The 17495-nt window shown below is 37.3% G+C and overlaps 1 pseudogene; it reads left to right on the plus strand.

Moving 5' to 3' along the window:
• Positions 8300-8753, plus strand: Olr1832-ps (olfactory receptor pseudogene 1832; annotated as a pseudogene).

Genomic DNA, 17495 nt, shown 5'->3' on the forward strand with positions numbered 1-17495 from the left:
ACAAAGTGAAGTCTCATAAAGAAATGGGTACCCGAAGCCACAGTTTCTTACCTTCTATTTGGTTGTGCACACTGTGACCACCATTTCATTTTAACCAGGTTTAACGCAAAGGTATTCTCTGCCCCAAGAATCCAATTCTACTATATTGACATATTCAGCCATGTTCAGATAAATTTAATCACCAAGCACACCAAAGTAAGGATTTATAAAATATCCAACAGAAACATGGGAAGAAATGCTACAAATATAAATTCATACAGAATAAATAAACAAAAGGTCATTTACTTTTTGTAACACAACATCTATCCATTTTCATTGTATTGATTGGTTCTGTGTATATTCAGAAGCCAAGAAAATTGTATTTAAGCCAGGACACAATTTGTGAGTTTTAGTTCTCTCTATTATATAGACTATGAAGACTAACACTTAGATATCAATGCTTAATAGAAAGCAATTTTACATGTTGTGTCATTTAACTATTTCTCGGATTTTTTTGTATAATTGAAAAAGTATAGCTAAATCTTGTTATTTAATATTATTCCCACTCAATTTCAATATCTACTTTAACTCTGAGTAATAAGTCCAAATGGGATCTGATTACATATATTGGCCACATACGTATTTTACTAAAAATTATAAGGCAAAGTTTTATATGCTAGAATGTACACTTTTGGGAGTACTGGAATTTAGTTCATCCTTTTTCATTACTTTTCTCTGAAAGTCTATTTTTTACTAATTTGTTTCAAATTTTTAGAAGTATTGTTGTGTGTGTGTTTGTGTGTGTGAGTGTGCCTGTGTGAGTATACATACATACATATACATGTATATTTTATAATTCAAATATAATAAGACCAGAGAAAGTAGCTTGAGTGATATTGATAATTTATAGACACAGTGAATTTTTGTATATGCGTATATATAACCTTGAAAATATTTTCTGAGTATTTTTTCAAAAGCAATTTTTAAATATGTATACTAGATCAAACATGCTAATTGCAGTTTTAGCTTTTTCCACACTAATTTTATCTCATTAGATGTCTAGAAAGAAATATATGGATCCCTTAATCATATATTAACTCCAACTGTAGGTAGAATCAATGATAGATCTTATTTTTCTCACCTTTACTTCATAAATTATATATTTAATATGCTCTATTTATATTAGAAACGTGTGCCACATTATACATATATATATATGTATTTGTTGATAACTTCCTTCTGTAAACAAACATTAAGAATTAATGATTTATATACATTATTACAAAATCTAAGAACATTCGGTGTGTTCCATAATCAACTACCATAATGCATAAATATTAGAATCATTTCCTGACTGACGCTATTAACAAAAATTACTTGATGTACCATTCCTATAAACTAATTTAGATATTATCCATCTGAGTTTCTTCAAGGAAATGTCTAACTTTTAGTAAAGGGAAATATAGTAAAATTGTTACTGTCTTTGAATCACAAATGATGTCAGTATTTTTTTTTCATTCTATATTTCTTTAAATTGTAAAATACAGTTTTGTTTAAATAAGTCATAACAAAAAGGGACATATTGATTATAGACAGCAAAAGAGAGCAAATGAAATTAATGCCAAACTCTAATATTTGAGCCAATATCAGAAATGGGAAATGATATTTTACTATTAATTTAAGGAGACATAATGTCATTTTTATTTAATAATTTTCCTGAATATTTTATGTATTTTCAGTTCAAATGGTATCTCCTTTCCTCCCTCTCCCATAAACCCCCCTTCCAGCTTCTTTGAAGATGTTCCCATTTCCACCAACTCACTTCAACCTCAATGCCCTGGCATTACCCTACACTGGGGAAACAAGTCTTCACTGGATTAAAGGATTTTAATTCCAATCATGCTGGACAGTGCATTTCTCTGCCACACATGTGGCTGGAATCATTGGTTCCTCAAACTGTACTCACTAGTGGGTTGTTTAATCCCCCTAATTTCTGGTGGGGTCTTGTTGGTTGATATTGTTGTTCTTCCTGGGGTTTTGCAAATCCCTTCAGCTCATTAAGTATTTTCTCTAAAACTTCCATTGAAACCCCCATGTATAATCCAATGGTTAGCTGCAACCATCCTCATTTATATCAGTAGGGATCTGTCAGAGCCTCTCAGGAGACATCCATATCTGATTTCTATCAGCAAGGATTTGTTGGCATCAGCAATGAAGTCTGAATTGGGTGGCGGCATAGTGGATGGATCCCCACGTGGGGCAGTCTCTGGTTGACCCTTTCTTCAGTCCCTGCTTGACTCTTTATCATTGTATTTCCTCCCATGAATATTTTGTTCCTCCTTCTTAGAAACAATGTAGCATCCACATTTTGGTCTTCTTTTAGCTTGGGCTTCATATGACCTGTGGATTCTTTCTTATGAATTCCACACTTTTGGGTTGATACACACTTCCAATTAGTTTATATTATTTGTGTTATTACCTCACACAGAATGATAATTTCTAATTCCATCCTAAGAATTTTATGCAAACATTGTTTTTGATAGCTTAGGATACAGGGTGTAAATATACCACATTTCCTTTATCCATTTCTTTGTTGAGGGACATCTGGGTTCTTTTCAGCTTCTGGCAAATATATGTATATATGTATATATGTATATATGTATATATGTATATATGTGTGTGTGTGTTTATACATACAATATATGTGTGAGTATTTATGCAGATATATATATATATATATATATATATATATATATATATATATATATATAGTTGCTTTCCACATATAGCATCATGTGTCCTTGTTATATGTTGGAGCATCTTTTGGGTAAATACCCAAGAAGTGGTATTGCAGGATCCTCATGTAGAACAAATTTTGTTAGAAAATTCCAGATTGATTTCCAGAGTGGTTATACCAGCTTGCAATCCCACCAACATTGGAGGAGTGTTCCTCTTTCTCCACACCCTTTTAAGTATCATTTGTCTACTGAATTTGTTTTTATCTTAGCCATTCTGATTGGTGTGCTGTGGAATCTCAGGGTTTTTTTTTTTTTTTGTTTTTTGTTTTTTTTTGTTTTGTTTTGTTTGTTTTGTTTGATTTGTTTTTTTTTTGTTTTTTTTTTTGTTTTTGTTTTTTTGATTTCCATTTACCCGATGGCTAAGGATGTTGATATTCCTCAGTTAAGAATTCATTGTTTAGCTCTATACACAATTTTGATAGGACTATTTGATTCCCTGTAACATAATTCATTGAGTCTTTGTATAGATTGAATTTAGCCCTCTATCAATTGGAGGATTGATAAAGATCTTTTCTTAATCGGTTGGTTGCTTCTTTTTGCTAATGACAGTGCCCTTTGCCTTACAAAAGCTTTACAATTTTATGAAGTTCCATTTGTCAAATCTTTATCTTAGAGCATCAGCCATTGGTTTTATATTCAGGAAATTTCCCCAGTGCCCAAGTGTACAAGACTCTTTGACATTTTTCTTCTACTAGGGTTAGGTTATATGGTTTTATGTGGAGACCCTTGATCCACTTTTACTTGAGCTTTGTATGCGGTGATAAGAATTGATTGATATCACTTCTTCTACATGCTAATTTCCAGTCAAACCAGCACTATTTGTTGAAAATGCTATGTTTTTTCCATTGGATGATTTTGGCTCCTTTGTCAAATACCAAGTTCCTGGTGTGTGCCTTCATTTCTGGGTCTTCAATTCTATTCCATTGATCTGGGTATTTGTCTCTGTACCATAACCATTAAATTTTTATCATTATTTTTCTGTTACACAGTTTGAGGTAAGGTATAGTGATTCCCAAAGAAGGAAAAGATCTTTACCAATCCTGCAAAAGATAGAGTCCTTATATCCAAAATATACAAAGAACTCAAGAAATTAGACCGCATTGAGACAAATAGCCCTATTAAAAAATGGGGTCAGAGCTAAACAAAGAATTCACAGCTGAGGAATGCCGAATGGCTGAGAAACACCTAAAGAAATGTTCAACATCTTTAGTCATAGGGGAAATGCAAATCAAAACAACCCTGAGGTTTCACCTCACACCAGTGAGAATAGCTAAGATCAAAAACTCAGGTGACAGCAGATGCTGGCAAGGATGCGGAGAAAGAGGAACACTCCTCCATTGTTGGTGGGATTGCAGACTGGTACAACCATTCTGGAAATCAGTCTGGAGGTTCCTCAGAAAATTGGACATTGAACTGCCCGAGGATCCAGCTATACCTCTCTTGGGCATATACCCAAAAGATGCCCCAACATATAAAAAAGACACGTGCTCCACTATGTTCATCGCAGCCTTATTTATAATAGCCAGAAGCTGGAAAGAACCCAGATGCCCTTCAACAGAGGAATGGATACAGAAAATGTGGTACATCTACACAATGGAATATTACTCAGCTATCAAAAACAACGGCTTTATGAAATTCGTAGGCAAATGGTTGGAACTGGAAAATATCATCCTGAGTGAGCTAACCCAATCACAGAAAGACATACATGGTATGCACTCATTGATAAGTGGCTATTAGCCCAAATGCTTGAATTACCCTAGATGCCTAGAACAAATGAAACTCAAGACAGATGATCAAAATGTGAATGCTTCACTCCTTCTTTAAATGAGGAAAAAGAATACCCTTGGCAGGGAAGGGAGAGGCAAAGATTAAAACAGAGACTGAAGGAACACCCAGTCAGAGCCTGCCCCACATGTGGCCCATACATATACAGCCACCCAATTAGAAAAGATGGATGAAGCAAAGAAGTGCAGACCGACAGGAGCCTGATGTACATCGCTCCTGAGAGACACAGCCAGAATACAGCAAACACAGAGGCGAATGCCTGCAGCAAACCACTGAACTGAGAATAGGACACCCGTTGAAGAAATCAGAGAAAGAACTGGAAGAGCTTGAAGGGGCTCGAGACCCCAAAAGTACAACAATGCCAAGCAACCAGAGCTTCCAGGGACTAAGCCACTACCTAAAGACTATACATGCACTGACCCTGGACTCTGACCTCTTAGGTAGCAATGAATATCCTAGTAAGAGCACCAGTGAAAGGGGAAGCCCTGGGTCCGGCTAAGATTGAACCCCCTGTGAACTAGACTGTTTGGGGGAGTGTGGCAATGGGGGGAGTGTTGGGAGGGGAACACCAATAAGGAAGGGGAGGGGGGAGGGGGATGTTTGCCCGGAAACCAAAGAATTATTATTAAGTATTAAATAAATAAAAAAAATTGAAAAAAATGGGTCACAATGTATACCGACCTTTCCATGCTGCTATGCAAATGGAATATTTTGATAATGTGACAGGTTTATAACTATTTCATCTTAGCTTCTCAGTAGTCTGTACTTTATGCCTCTGAACAATAAATATGTTGCCCTATTATACACACAGAAAAAAAGAAAAGGAAGTTTCTTTAAAAATATTTCAAATTATAAAAGTATTCATTTTCTGTGTTAGCTGTGGGAAGGTTGTTTATTTGTTTTTGTTAATTTGTTTGTTTTAATTGAAAATTGAGACATATTTACAATACATCAAAATATGTGTGAAATCCATCACAATAGAATCCTCTGCATTCCAGTAATTTTTCTACAAGAGCAAAGTCCACTGAGAGGTCAACTATGTACAACAAACCTACTGCTTAATAATTGTCAGAGCTTTAAGTCTGTCTCATGTTCTCTACACTTAGATTTTTATAACTTTGCATGAATGGGTGCAGATCTAATGTAATAGATCTAATAAGCTAGTATACGTGATTATGTCTCCTGCCCCCATGAGAAAGTACGTATTGTTTTGCTCTTTTGTTGTTGATGTTTGGGGAGCTATCTTTTTCATTATCCCCAATAGAAAATTAATCTAGTGATGAATTATTGAATAGAAACGAAAATTATGTATGATGATGAGAAGTTCCCCAAAACAGAGTGTACACAAAGTTAAATCTGAAATGTGTGTTGGTAGACATGCACACATGCTCTTGACTCATGTAGCTGACAAGCATTCAACTCCAGATCAACTTAAGTGATTTGGGAAATTAACTTATTTCACATAGAAGCAATCCAATGGGGAATATATTTTTTCTTAGTCGCTTCTTTAAGTGATCTAATGGTGAAATGGGATGTAAACAAATACTGTTACCCTGCATTTTTGTTTATACTAACATTTTAATTCATGTTCAATCTCCATGTGCTCTTTCTCTATTTTGTTTCTCTGTGTCTGTGTTTTGCATGAATATATAGGCACACATGTGTATGTGGCATACATGTGAGTGCATGTGCATGTGTATGTGTGTGTGTGTGTGTGTGTCTTATATGGTATTTGTAAACATAGGTAACATGTGTATATATAATTTGGATATACTGAAACTCACGTTTGATTTGTGGATCAACCATGTGACTGATCTACTCACAAATCTCTGAAATCCCATTATATCAAGTGAATAGAGAGAGAAGCTAATAGGCAGGTGGTATCTCCTATTCTACCCTTGTAAGGAGAAAGTATTTTTTGGCAAGAAAAGCCAAACTTCAGCAAAGACATACACACCCCAAAAAAACAGGTAAGGTTATGTCATTTGAAGAGAAAAGATATCAACTGGGAGAAAAATGAGTTTGACACATCTTCAATGCTTGAGAGACATGAGATTGAACTTCAGAAGATATAATGGGATGGGACCGACAGAATCTCTAAGGAGCCAAAATAAGCTAAACACTGGAAATTCTCATTACATGAGAGCTCACGGATTGGTAAGTATGGTAAAAATAATGATAAGAACTTTGCAGACCATATTCAATATCCATATAAGGCTACAATTTGAACAAGGTGAAATGTAGTCACCACCACAGTGCTAACAACTACTTTATCAGTTACAGTGTGAAATACAGAGTTTAACTGTAGACAGAAGAGAAGGATGTTATCTGAAAACAGACAAGGCTGTGCTGGAACTGAACAGTTTTCCATGTAAGTAACCAAGCAAGAATACAGCAGCTGCCTGATGCAAAAGTGAGCAAAGAGGAATGAACTGCATAGATACTATGTGTACAGAAATACAGGCAATTTGGTAGAATTTTAAGATGTTGAGATGAAAGAATAGGAAGAAATTTCTATCAAGCAAGGCACCATGTCTTGCTCTTACAATACCCACATTTAAGAGACCGAGGGAGAGGAACTAGGAATTTCAGGTTAGCCTGGAATACATATCAAGACACCACCTCTTTTTTCTCTTTTTTTAAATATAAATCAATAGTCTGATTGATAGAATATCATGAACAATATTAAGAAAACAGTAATTTAAAGCCTACGCAATCATACTCTCTCTAAGAAAACATGTTCTATAAAGAGACTGGAGGGGTTGGGGATTTAGCTCAGTGGTAGAGCGCTTGCCTAGGAAGCACAAGGCCCTGGGTTCGGTTCCCAGCTCCAAAAAAAAAGAACCAAAAAAAAAAAAAAGAGACTGGAACTATTAAGTTACAGATAACAGCTGCCATATTGAACGATGCATCATGAAGAATTATGGTGTTGTTTGGTTGATCCTTCTTCTCTTTCATGGCTCATTTTACACTTCTTAAGATTTGTTTCTGTCCACATCATTATTGTGCAGACATCTAGATGTTCTCTGCCTTTAAATTTATGTACGTAAACCAGTAATTATTTATTTATCCAATGATTATTTGATTTTAATTCATCTTCAAAAATGATGAGTCTTGAGGAAATGATAACTTTATTGTGTAGGTTTGAATATTCATAATGGCAAACAGAGAAAAATCTGGGCCCAACACACACACACACACACACAAACACACACACACACACACACACACACACACACACACACACACACACACAGGGTGGTTGGAGAGACTATACCTGTGGCATCAGGAAAGCATAGAGATGAGTGGGTGGATCAGTTTTTCTGTATAACATTGATAACCAGTTAATGATAAGAATGTGTAAAAATCGAGATACACTCAAGGTTTTCTTTTCCTTCGTTTGAATGATTGCTTATACAGCCTGTGAAACTGAACTTAAACCGAAGGTAAATCTTCCGCCTGAGCATCATTAGTCCAGGACTACATGTTTCCAAATTCTTTTGTAAATATTTGGACACTTGGCTCAATGCTTAGCACACTTTGAAAAATTCCCTGGTGTTAAGAGAGAAAGTATAAGATATGAAATTATGTGAGAAAAAAATCTTTTCTAAGCTTTGATTTTTGTAACTGCAGACTGACTTTGACTCTGAAGTAACTGAGGCTTTAAAATACTAAAAAATTAATATCTCTCATCTACAATAATCCTAAAAATTGCTTACTGTTCTGTGTTTCTGGAGATGAGTGTCAATTATGTCAATTGCTCTTTGTGGCAGGAGAAGGGCTTGACTGTCAAATGCTTTGCAAATGCCAAGTTCTCTGAGGTCCCTGGAGAATGCTTCCTTCTGTTCACCCACATTCTTCTCTCATTGCCTTAGCTATCTTCACCAGTCCATCTCTACACACCCCCATGTACTTCTTTCTGGTGAACTTATGTATCCTGGAAATTGGTTACATGGGCTTTGTCACACCTAAGGTGTGGAGAGCCTTGTACTTACGACTCTCTCAGGAGGGATGTACCACACAGATGTTTTTCTTCACACTTTTTGGTATAACTGAGTGATGCATATTGGCACCCATGCCTTTGCCCAGCGTATGGCCCAGCTTCACTATGCAACCCAAATGAGTCGCGGTCTGTGTGTCCATTTGGCAATTATTTCATGGAGAATGGGATGCCCTGTAGGTTTGGGACAAAACTACTTGAGGCCCAAATCTAATCACCCATCAGGAGTTGATAATCTCTTGGTCTATACAGCAGTGACATTCATGATGAACACCATCATCTAAAGCCTAAATAAACAAGAAGTCAAGGCTGCATTGAGAAAAACTCTGGGTCTGAAGAAAGTTGTGATAACAAATAGGTAATTGAGGATCACAAAGTGCTTTTTCAAAAAGGTGCATAGTCTGTGAAAGAAAGAAAACAAAACCACTGTGCTCTTTCTGGCTGTCTTGAAACAAAATTTTAGAAACATAACTTTGTTTTAGAGTGTTCTCTACATTCACCACCATTCTTAATTGCAAACAGTGGTAAAGTACGATTACTATTAAATAAGTTTAGTAGATTAGTCCAGTACTTAAATATTTTGATCTGGGCAGAGTTTAAACCACATGCTAATGTCTCAGGGTCCTTGAAAGTTCTCTGTATCCTTTCTTAGCTATTTGGAGATCTTCCAAGAAATACTTCCAAGTGATCTCAGCTCATTTTGCTACAATTCCATATTCCTCAGTACATGTAAATTCATTTCACTGGACTGGAACTCCTAAGTAGTTCTCAGGGGAGTGAATTGTTAGACTCTGCTTTGTGTACCATTTGGTCAGTCCACATGTCAGATTTGGGCACCCAGCGCCTATGATTTTGGAACAGGAGTAATCATTCTTCCCTTTTATGATTTCTAACAGGGTGTTGGAAAAGAATTTCAGCCACGTGATTCTCAAAATCAACATCATAGTTTCAGATAAACACAAACACACACACACACACACACACACACACACAAACACATCTGCATGCATGCACACATTATAAAGGAAAATAAGTGAGTTTACAAGTGACAGAAGACTAATATAAAAGGTCAGCTAGTGTTAGAAAATTAGATACTGGTTGTTATTCCCCAATAAAATAAAATTAGAATCTTGGGTCTTTATGTGTATAATGAAAGAAAAATAGAATTCCATTTTGGTGTGCAGACAATATGGAAGATTTTAAAATATAAATTACAGTGATACTAAAACTAGAGTATTGTTTGAGTCATGAGTCACCCAAACATTAAGACATTGATTATATTTTCCTCAGAAGTCTTGTTTTGAGTCTACTTAGAGGTAGGAAGGACCATTAAGGCCAAAGTTTTGGAAAAAAAAATGACCGAGAAACTGAAAACAAAGCCTAAAATTTTGAAGAGACACACAGTCTTTTCATAGTATTTAAGTAATTCTTCTAAAACTTCTATTACTTTAAAAGGAAATCCAATAGAAAAATACATTAAAATATTTTTTAACTATCAAAGGAAAATAATTTAAAATAATTTCATTGCTCCCTAATGGGGCGATATTAAGATGCCAGGTGTCCACCTAGTGCTGAACTGAGACAAAAAATGCAGGAAACAATTTTTGGTATCTGCATCAAGTACATACAATCTCAACCTAAAAAAGAAAAAAAAACGCTAGGCAAATCCAAAATCAGAGACATTCTACCAAAGTAATTATTTCTCTTCAAAGGTCTGGTCATAGAAGATAAAAATAGTAATGAATTATCACAGAATAGAATAACGTACAGTATGTAATAATTGAATGTCAATGGATTTCTGGATTGGATATGGGCATAGAATATAGAAAGTGTACAGTAGTACAAACATTGCTTTTATGATTTGGTCAACCTACTGTGGTACTTGTAATATGTTTTTTTTCAATTATCTAATTTTTGAGAATTAGTTATTAGATGGATTATGTAATATAAAATTCAGGAGTGGGGTACGATACAAAAGAGCATTGTTTCCTATCAATTAAATCTGATATTTTTCTGTATATTTTGACTTCTGCTTATTTTTTGTATTTATTCATTTTATTAATTTCTTTATGTCTCAAATGCTGCCCTCCTTCCTATTTTCCCCCTCAGAGTCCCTTACCTCAACCCCCATCCCTTTCACATTTCTTCTTTTAAAAAGACAAAACAACAGTAACTAAGGCATGTTTACTCCCTGAATAGCCATTCATTTGAACATGTATTAGAAAGTCTACAACATTGATAGTGCAGATATCAGAAATAGTTCCTAAAATGATCTTCAAAAATTATATATTCTCCAGTTATCAGCTATCAGCTATCAGGTATCAGCTTGACAAAACTGGAAGAAATCCAGAACATGAATATCCTTGTTCATATATACATAGAGAAAAATGATCAGACAACAAGAAAAACAGATAGCAGCATTCCTGGATTCAACAGAAGAGGACCTCAGTTCCTGTAATATATTCTGCATGAGTTTAGAGACTCTATGAGCTAATACTTGAAAATAAACACCTACAATATCCAACAAAAACTAACCACAAACTGCAACCTTTATAAAAGTTAAACAAATATGTGGAAAGTATAATTTTTCAGCTATGTATGAGTATACTAAGGTATATTATATGTATATTAATAAAATTTAAATTTTATTACTGCACATTTTTATTACAATTTTTTAAATAAATAGATTTAAAGTGACTCAGGTGATTGCTAACTTTTTCTGGCTTTGATTATTATGGATCAATACAATTTTTATTTGACTGTGATTATCACTTTGAATATTCACGTAAATCAAATGATTTCAACAAGGAACAGCTTAGTACTTTTTGTTGTACTTATGTAAGTGTATTACCTGCTTGTCTACATGTGAGACATATGCATGCCTTCTGCCCAGGAGGTTGAAGAGCATGTGAGATTCCGTGATGCTGAAATTACAGCCACCTGTAAGCTGTAACATGGGAGCTGGGGATTGGCCCTGGGTCCTCTGCAAGTACAGATAGTGCTATTAATCACCGAATCATTTCTTCATATTCAGCAAACGCCATTTTTTTTGTAAATATAGTGCCTAAGCTGCCTGTCTTCTGCATAGACCACTGTTGTCTCAAATGTGATAATTTAATATTAAATTCACAGAATTGCTTCTTACCTTCATATATATATATATATATATATATATATATATTCTCACACAGACAACACATTCACACACACACACACACAACTGCATCCTTCCTTCAAGTAGACCTAGTTATTTATATAGTTATTTGTTTATTTATGCACTTTACATACTGCACTCTGGCCCCCTCTAGTTCACACTTCTCACAATCTATCTCCCAGCCCTTTCTCCTCTAAGGAGTTTCAGACCCCACAGGGTTATTCTTTCATGATGCATGTCCAGTCTCTGTGATGCTAGTCACATCCTCTGCCACTGAGTCCAGACACATCAGTCTAGATGGATAGGGGTGGGGAGGTTGAGGTCATATACAGAAAGAGGCCTAGACCTGGGGTAAGAATGTTGCCCATGAATCAATGGGTTTTTCCTTACTTGAGACTCACAGCCTCAGTGATATCCACCTGAAGAGCCCTCCTCCTGTAGCCAGAGAGCAACCAAAATGGAGTGATAGAGACACTAACTTTTGACCCAAAATGTATTCTGACCACAGGAAATGCAGGGTCCGTGCATAGAGCAGAGAGTGAGGAATGGTCATCCAATGGTTAGTACAGATTGAGAAGTCCCCCATGGATCAGCACCGATCCTTGACACTATTAATGACACTCTGCTATGCTTGCAGACAGGAGTCTAGTCTCAGAGACTCCACAAATCTGCTCACTCAGTCAGATGCAAAAACCCATTAGTCAAACCACAGTTGGAGCTTGGGGATTCTGATGGAAGAATAGAATGAAAAGGATTATGGCCTCTAAGGACATAGGCACTCCACAGTCTTTGTCTTCATGCGGATACCTAACAACTAGAATTGGAATTTCCCAAAACATATTGTCTGTTGATGGGATATCTGTTTCTTTAAAATTCATTTATTTACTTACTCACTTTACATCCAAAAATCGGTGCTCCGTCTTCATGGGATGGCAACACTCATTTTCGATGGCACCTGTAAAAAGACAAAGCTACACATTTGCTACCTATGTCCTGGGGGCTCAGGTTCTGTCCACTTTCACTCTCTGATTGGTGGTTCAGTCTTTGGCAGATCACAAGAATCACTGTGAGTTGACTCTATTGTTCTTCCTATGGAGTCCCTCATATCATCTGGGCCTCAATTCTTCACCTGTTTTTCTTTGTTTTTTTTTAAGATTTCCCAAGCTCCAGCTAGTGTTTGGTCATGAATCTTTACACTTGTTTCTCTCAGCTGTTGGGTGGAGTCACTCAAAGGACAGTTATGCTAGGAATCTGTCTACAATCACGATAGAGTATCATTAATAGTGTCAGGGATCGGTGCTTGACCAAGAGGTAGTTCTCAATCTATGCTAACCATTGGTTGGACGTTCCTTCCATGTCTGTTGTATCTATATTTGTCTCAGAAGATCTTGTAGGCTGTGTTCATTTTGGTTTGAACGTTTTGTGGGTGTGTTTTCTTCCGTGTCACATCATTGGGAGTCATGCCTGGCTACAGAAATGGCAAATTAAGGTTCTGTATCTCTATTGCTAGACTCACCCCAATAGACACCCTGGGGATTCGCCTTTTACCATTCTCTGGAAATTTCTAGAGATGTGCACCCCACACTTGTGATTTCCATTCCCTTTTCCCTGCAATCACTATACCTAATTCTTCCAAACTCACTATACTTAATTCCTCCTACATACTCCCTTCTCTACCTCCCCTTCTATTCAGTTTCCTCCCTCCCTCCATCCGCCTCAATATCTATTCTGCTGAATGCATTTTAAAGTCAATATTTAGGAAAAAACACTAAGCAAGTATAGGAAGTATTCCATAAGTACTTGTGGTGGAAGTTTAGGCAAGACATGAACATATTTAATTTTATAGAGGCCAAAATTACAACATATATTGTTAGAAGAGACACTGTCTACATTATATTCAACATGAAGGAAAACCATTTATATATTCTTTTAAGTTATACAAGAGAATCTATTAAAAGTGTTACACACATCACACAACTTTATTACTTTGAAAACTCTCTTTATTGCAAATATTTACACAATGAAAAGTACAAAGGTTTAAACTCATGTGAGTATACTTTGTTGTAAAGTTAAAGTTTATATATACGGGTTGATGACAACAGCCATCTCAGATTCACAGGAGATAAATACATCAGGGAGTTCTCTATTACCTTACCTGTCTTCTTTCCTTTATTCCTGATGAAGACTCAACTCATCGGCAGCCCCTGCTGTGAGAGATAGATCATAAAATGCCTAACGGTCTACAACCCAGAGTACATCGATAGAAAAGATAAAAGACAACATCTCCAAATAGTATATGCAATCGAAACTTTCTTGTAGTTTTAAAAAAAAAATTCAAAGAACAAACCACATCCGAGGTTATAACCACATATTGGAAACGGTAGCTGTAGGAAGCATTCAGGGGATTTTAAACATCTGCACCTAAGATCGAAACTGCCTCCGTCAACATGAAGGTTTATTCCTTTGGCAAGAAAGTCAGTCTGTCTCTTGACAGTCGTGCAGTCTGTCCTTCACTAGAGTGACGGCCATGCTCTATGAATGTGTACAGATAAACACATACCGGTTTTCACATCTTCAAATAATTTCAAGAAGAACCTGAAAGAGAATATATAATGTTCCAGAGAAAAAAATACAGGAATTTAAATTAGCCAGCATTAATATGTTGTTAAAATTTTCTGCCTACAATATTTTAATAATTTTGACTCTTCCTGCTATGAATGAAAAGATGGTTATGTAATGTCTACCAACCCCCAAAACCTGTAATATTGTGAAAACTGTCTTATTTCTCCATAACTTGGGTCTTTGGTCACCAACCTTCTCATTGCCTATCTAAATTCTGTTCCTCAAATAGATCAGAAGACTATGTGAGGGTGTCACTCTCATGTAGAAGACCAAGGAACTTTCTGTACTTGCATGTATTTGCTCTTGGGAACATGTAAATGAAACTTTCAGTTTCAAGAACTAAAACATGGCCGTCGAATGGGACACACATGGAAAATAATCTTCCTGCCATCAGTGAACATTAGCACACTGGTAACAGCACAGACAATAAAATAATGTAATAATCCTGGAATAGTAATAATAATAATAATATAATGATGATTATTTTAATAATATTAATAATAATAATAATAATAATAATAGAATAATCCCCTCAAGGGATCACAGACTAAGTAAAGTAAATATTGAGACATGTTTTTCAAGGGTTATTTTACCCATGAAAGCTATTTTCACTAGGACAGACTCCTCATACTTGAAAATCACTCAACCTGTCATGACTTCACAGAGAGATTTGAGAATCAGGGTGGTCTTTTCTTAGGACAGGAGAAAGATTTGCCAACTTTCCAAAAAGAAAAGCAAACCAGACAGTCTGTGTGAGGATGGTTAGCTTGTGCATGACTAACACACACACACACACACACACACACATACACACACACACACACACATAAACACACATATCCACACACACACAGACACACAGACACACACACATACACACAGACACACCAAGAGAGACACAGACAGACAGACAGATACACACACACAGATACACACACATACACACACATAAACACACATACACACACATACACACACAGAGACATACACACATACAAACACTCACACGCATAAAAATACACACAGAGAGACACAACACAGGAACACACATACACACACATAAACACACATACACACACGTACACAGAGATAAACACACACAGATGCAAACACACACAAACACTCACACACATAAAAATACACACACACAGACACACAGACAGACACATAGATACATAGACAGACACACAGATACACAGACACACACACAGACAAATAGACACACACACACACACACAGACATCTCTGATGTATGCTTCTTAGAGTGTCCAGGTGCAAAAGGATGAAGTGGCCTCTGGAACCAGTCGCTCAACAGACTCTTGGTCTGCCTGCAAGTGAGTTGGGGGTTGCTCCAAGGTATTCAGTGTCACAACTCTGTTAGAAGGTATTCAGGGACGCGCTGTGTGCATATATTTTACTCAGGTTGAACAAGGGCTACACAAACCTTGAAGAGCGGGAAGGGGTTTTCGGGTGGATTTACATCGATGGAGGCTTAAGGTACCAGAAGGGCTCATTTGCTTGAGCTTTTATAATCTCTGTCCCAGCATCGGTCTGTTATTCAGGGATCTCCATTTGACCTCCTCAGAAACCGACTCCACTGAATGTGCCCCATCCCAAAACCTGAGGTTCCACTTGCTTGATTTCAAAAGATTGAAGGTTCGGACTCTGCGTTCTCTATCAGATTAAATACTCGGGAGGTTGTTCTCTAGACGCCATGAACTAACAAGTGCATCCATTGAGTTTCTGCATTAACCTATATGTCCCCTAATTCTGGCCGGTTCTCTCTGCACAGCGCTATCCCTCCTTCTTCCCCACCAACCTTCAGCTCCTGTCTCAGTCGTCCGCACTTCAATCACAGAATCTGTTACAGTTTTCCTTTCAGAGAGGTTGATGCTTTCCCTCTCACCGGCCTTCTCCTTTCCTTTGTCCTCTCTCCATTTGTGGATTGTAGATAGAATATGATTTGCCTCACACCTGATACCATCCATAGGTAAACACGCGCCATGTTTGTGTCTCTAGGTCTCAGCTCGCTCTCGGGCTGTTTTTTTTTTTTCTAGTTTCAACTATTTTCCATGAAGCTTCATGATAGCATGACCCCATCCCCATGAGGATATGCCCCACTCCCATGATGTCATGCCCCACCTACACGATGTCATGAGCCACACCCATGATGTCACGCCACCATCCCCGTGATGTCAGGCCTGTGCCCCTTGCAAGAATGGTTGTATATATTCACCAGGTAACATTCTGAATGCTGCACTGTCACCACACTCCTCCAGGCTCCCACCATTTACAGTCCCTCTTTCTATCCTCTCCCCATCTTCTCTGAGCGAGTGGAGTGCCCTTCTGGGTGCACCCTCTCCCCTGGCACATCAAGTCTTTGCAGGGTTAGATTCATCATCTCCCACCAGGTCCTGAAAACGAAGCTCGAGTAGGAGAACAGGATCCAAAGACAGGCGACGGGTTTAGTGAACCCTCGTGAAGACCACTGTGCTCCTTTGCCTCTTTCAGTCCTTTCCTCAGCTCTTTGGTTAGACTCTCTGAGCTCTATCCGATCTTTGGCCGTGCACCTCTGCTTCTGTGTCAGTCGGCTGCTCGGTGGAGCCTTGCAGAGAACAATAATGCTATCCTCCCGTCTGCAAACATGTCAGTGTTTGAGGTTTGCCCGTAGGATAAGTCTCACATCCGGCTACTTGTCCTTTGTCCATTCCCTCATTTCTCTTCCATCTCTGTACCTGTGTCTTTTATAGAGAGGGCAATTTCTGTGTCAAAATTTTGGGGGTGGCTTTGTGTCCTTATCCTTCCACTTTTGGTCCTCTGTGGCTATGGAAAGTGACCATTTCAGTATTTGTATCCCCACTGCTCCGAGTCTCAACTAAAGTCACCCTCATACACGCTAGGGTAGCCTCACCAATCCCAGATTGCAGGCAAATCTTAGAGATAGCACCCACCCTGGACAGTCACTGATTTCTCTTTATTCTCTTGGCCCTCTGTCCCTCTTGCTCGTCTCTCTCAAGAAATGATTCTCAAACCCCATTTCCCGTCCCATCCCCTCAGCCACCCATTCCTTTCCTTCCATCTGCCTCCTCTCATTATTTTATTCCTCCTTCTGAGTGAAATTCAATAATTTTTCTTGGGTCTTTCTTCTTGTTTAGCC

Source organism: Rattus norvegicus (assembly GCF_036323735.1).
Source record: "Rattus norvegicus strain BN/NHsdMcwi chromosome Y unlocalized genomic scaffold, GRCr8 chrY_unlocalized_30, whole genome shotgun sequence".
Taxonomy (NCBI): Eukaryota; Metazoa; Chordata; class Mammalia; order Rodentia; family Muridae; genus Rattus; species Rattus norvegicus.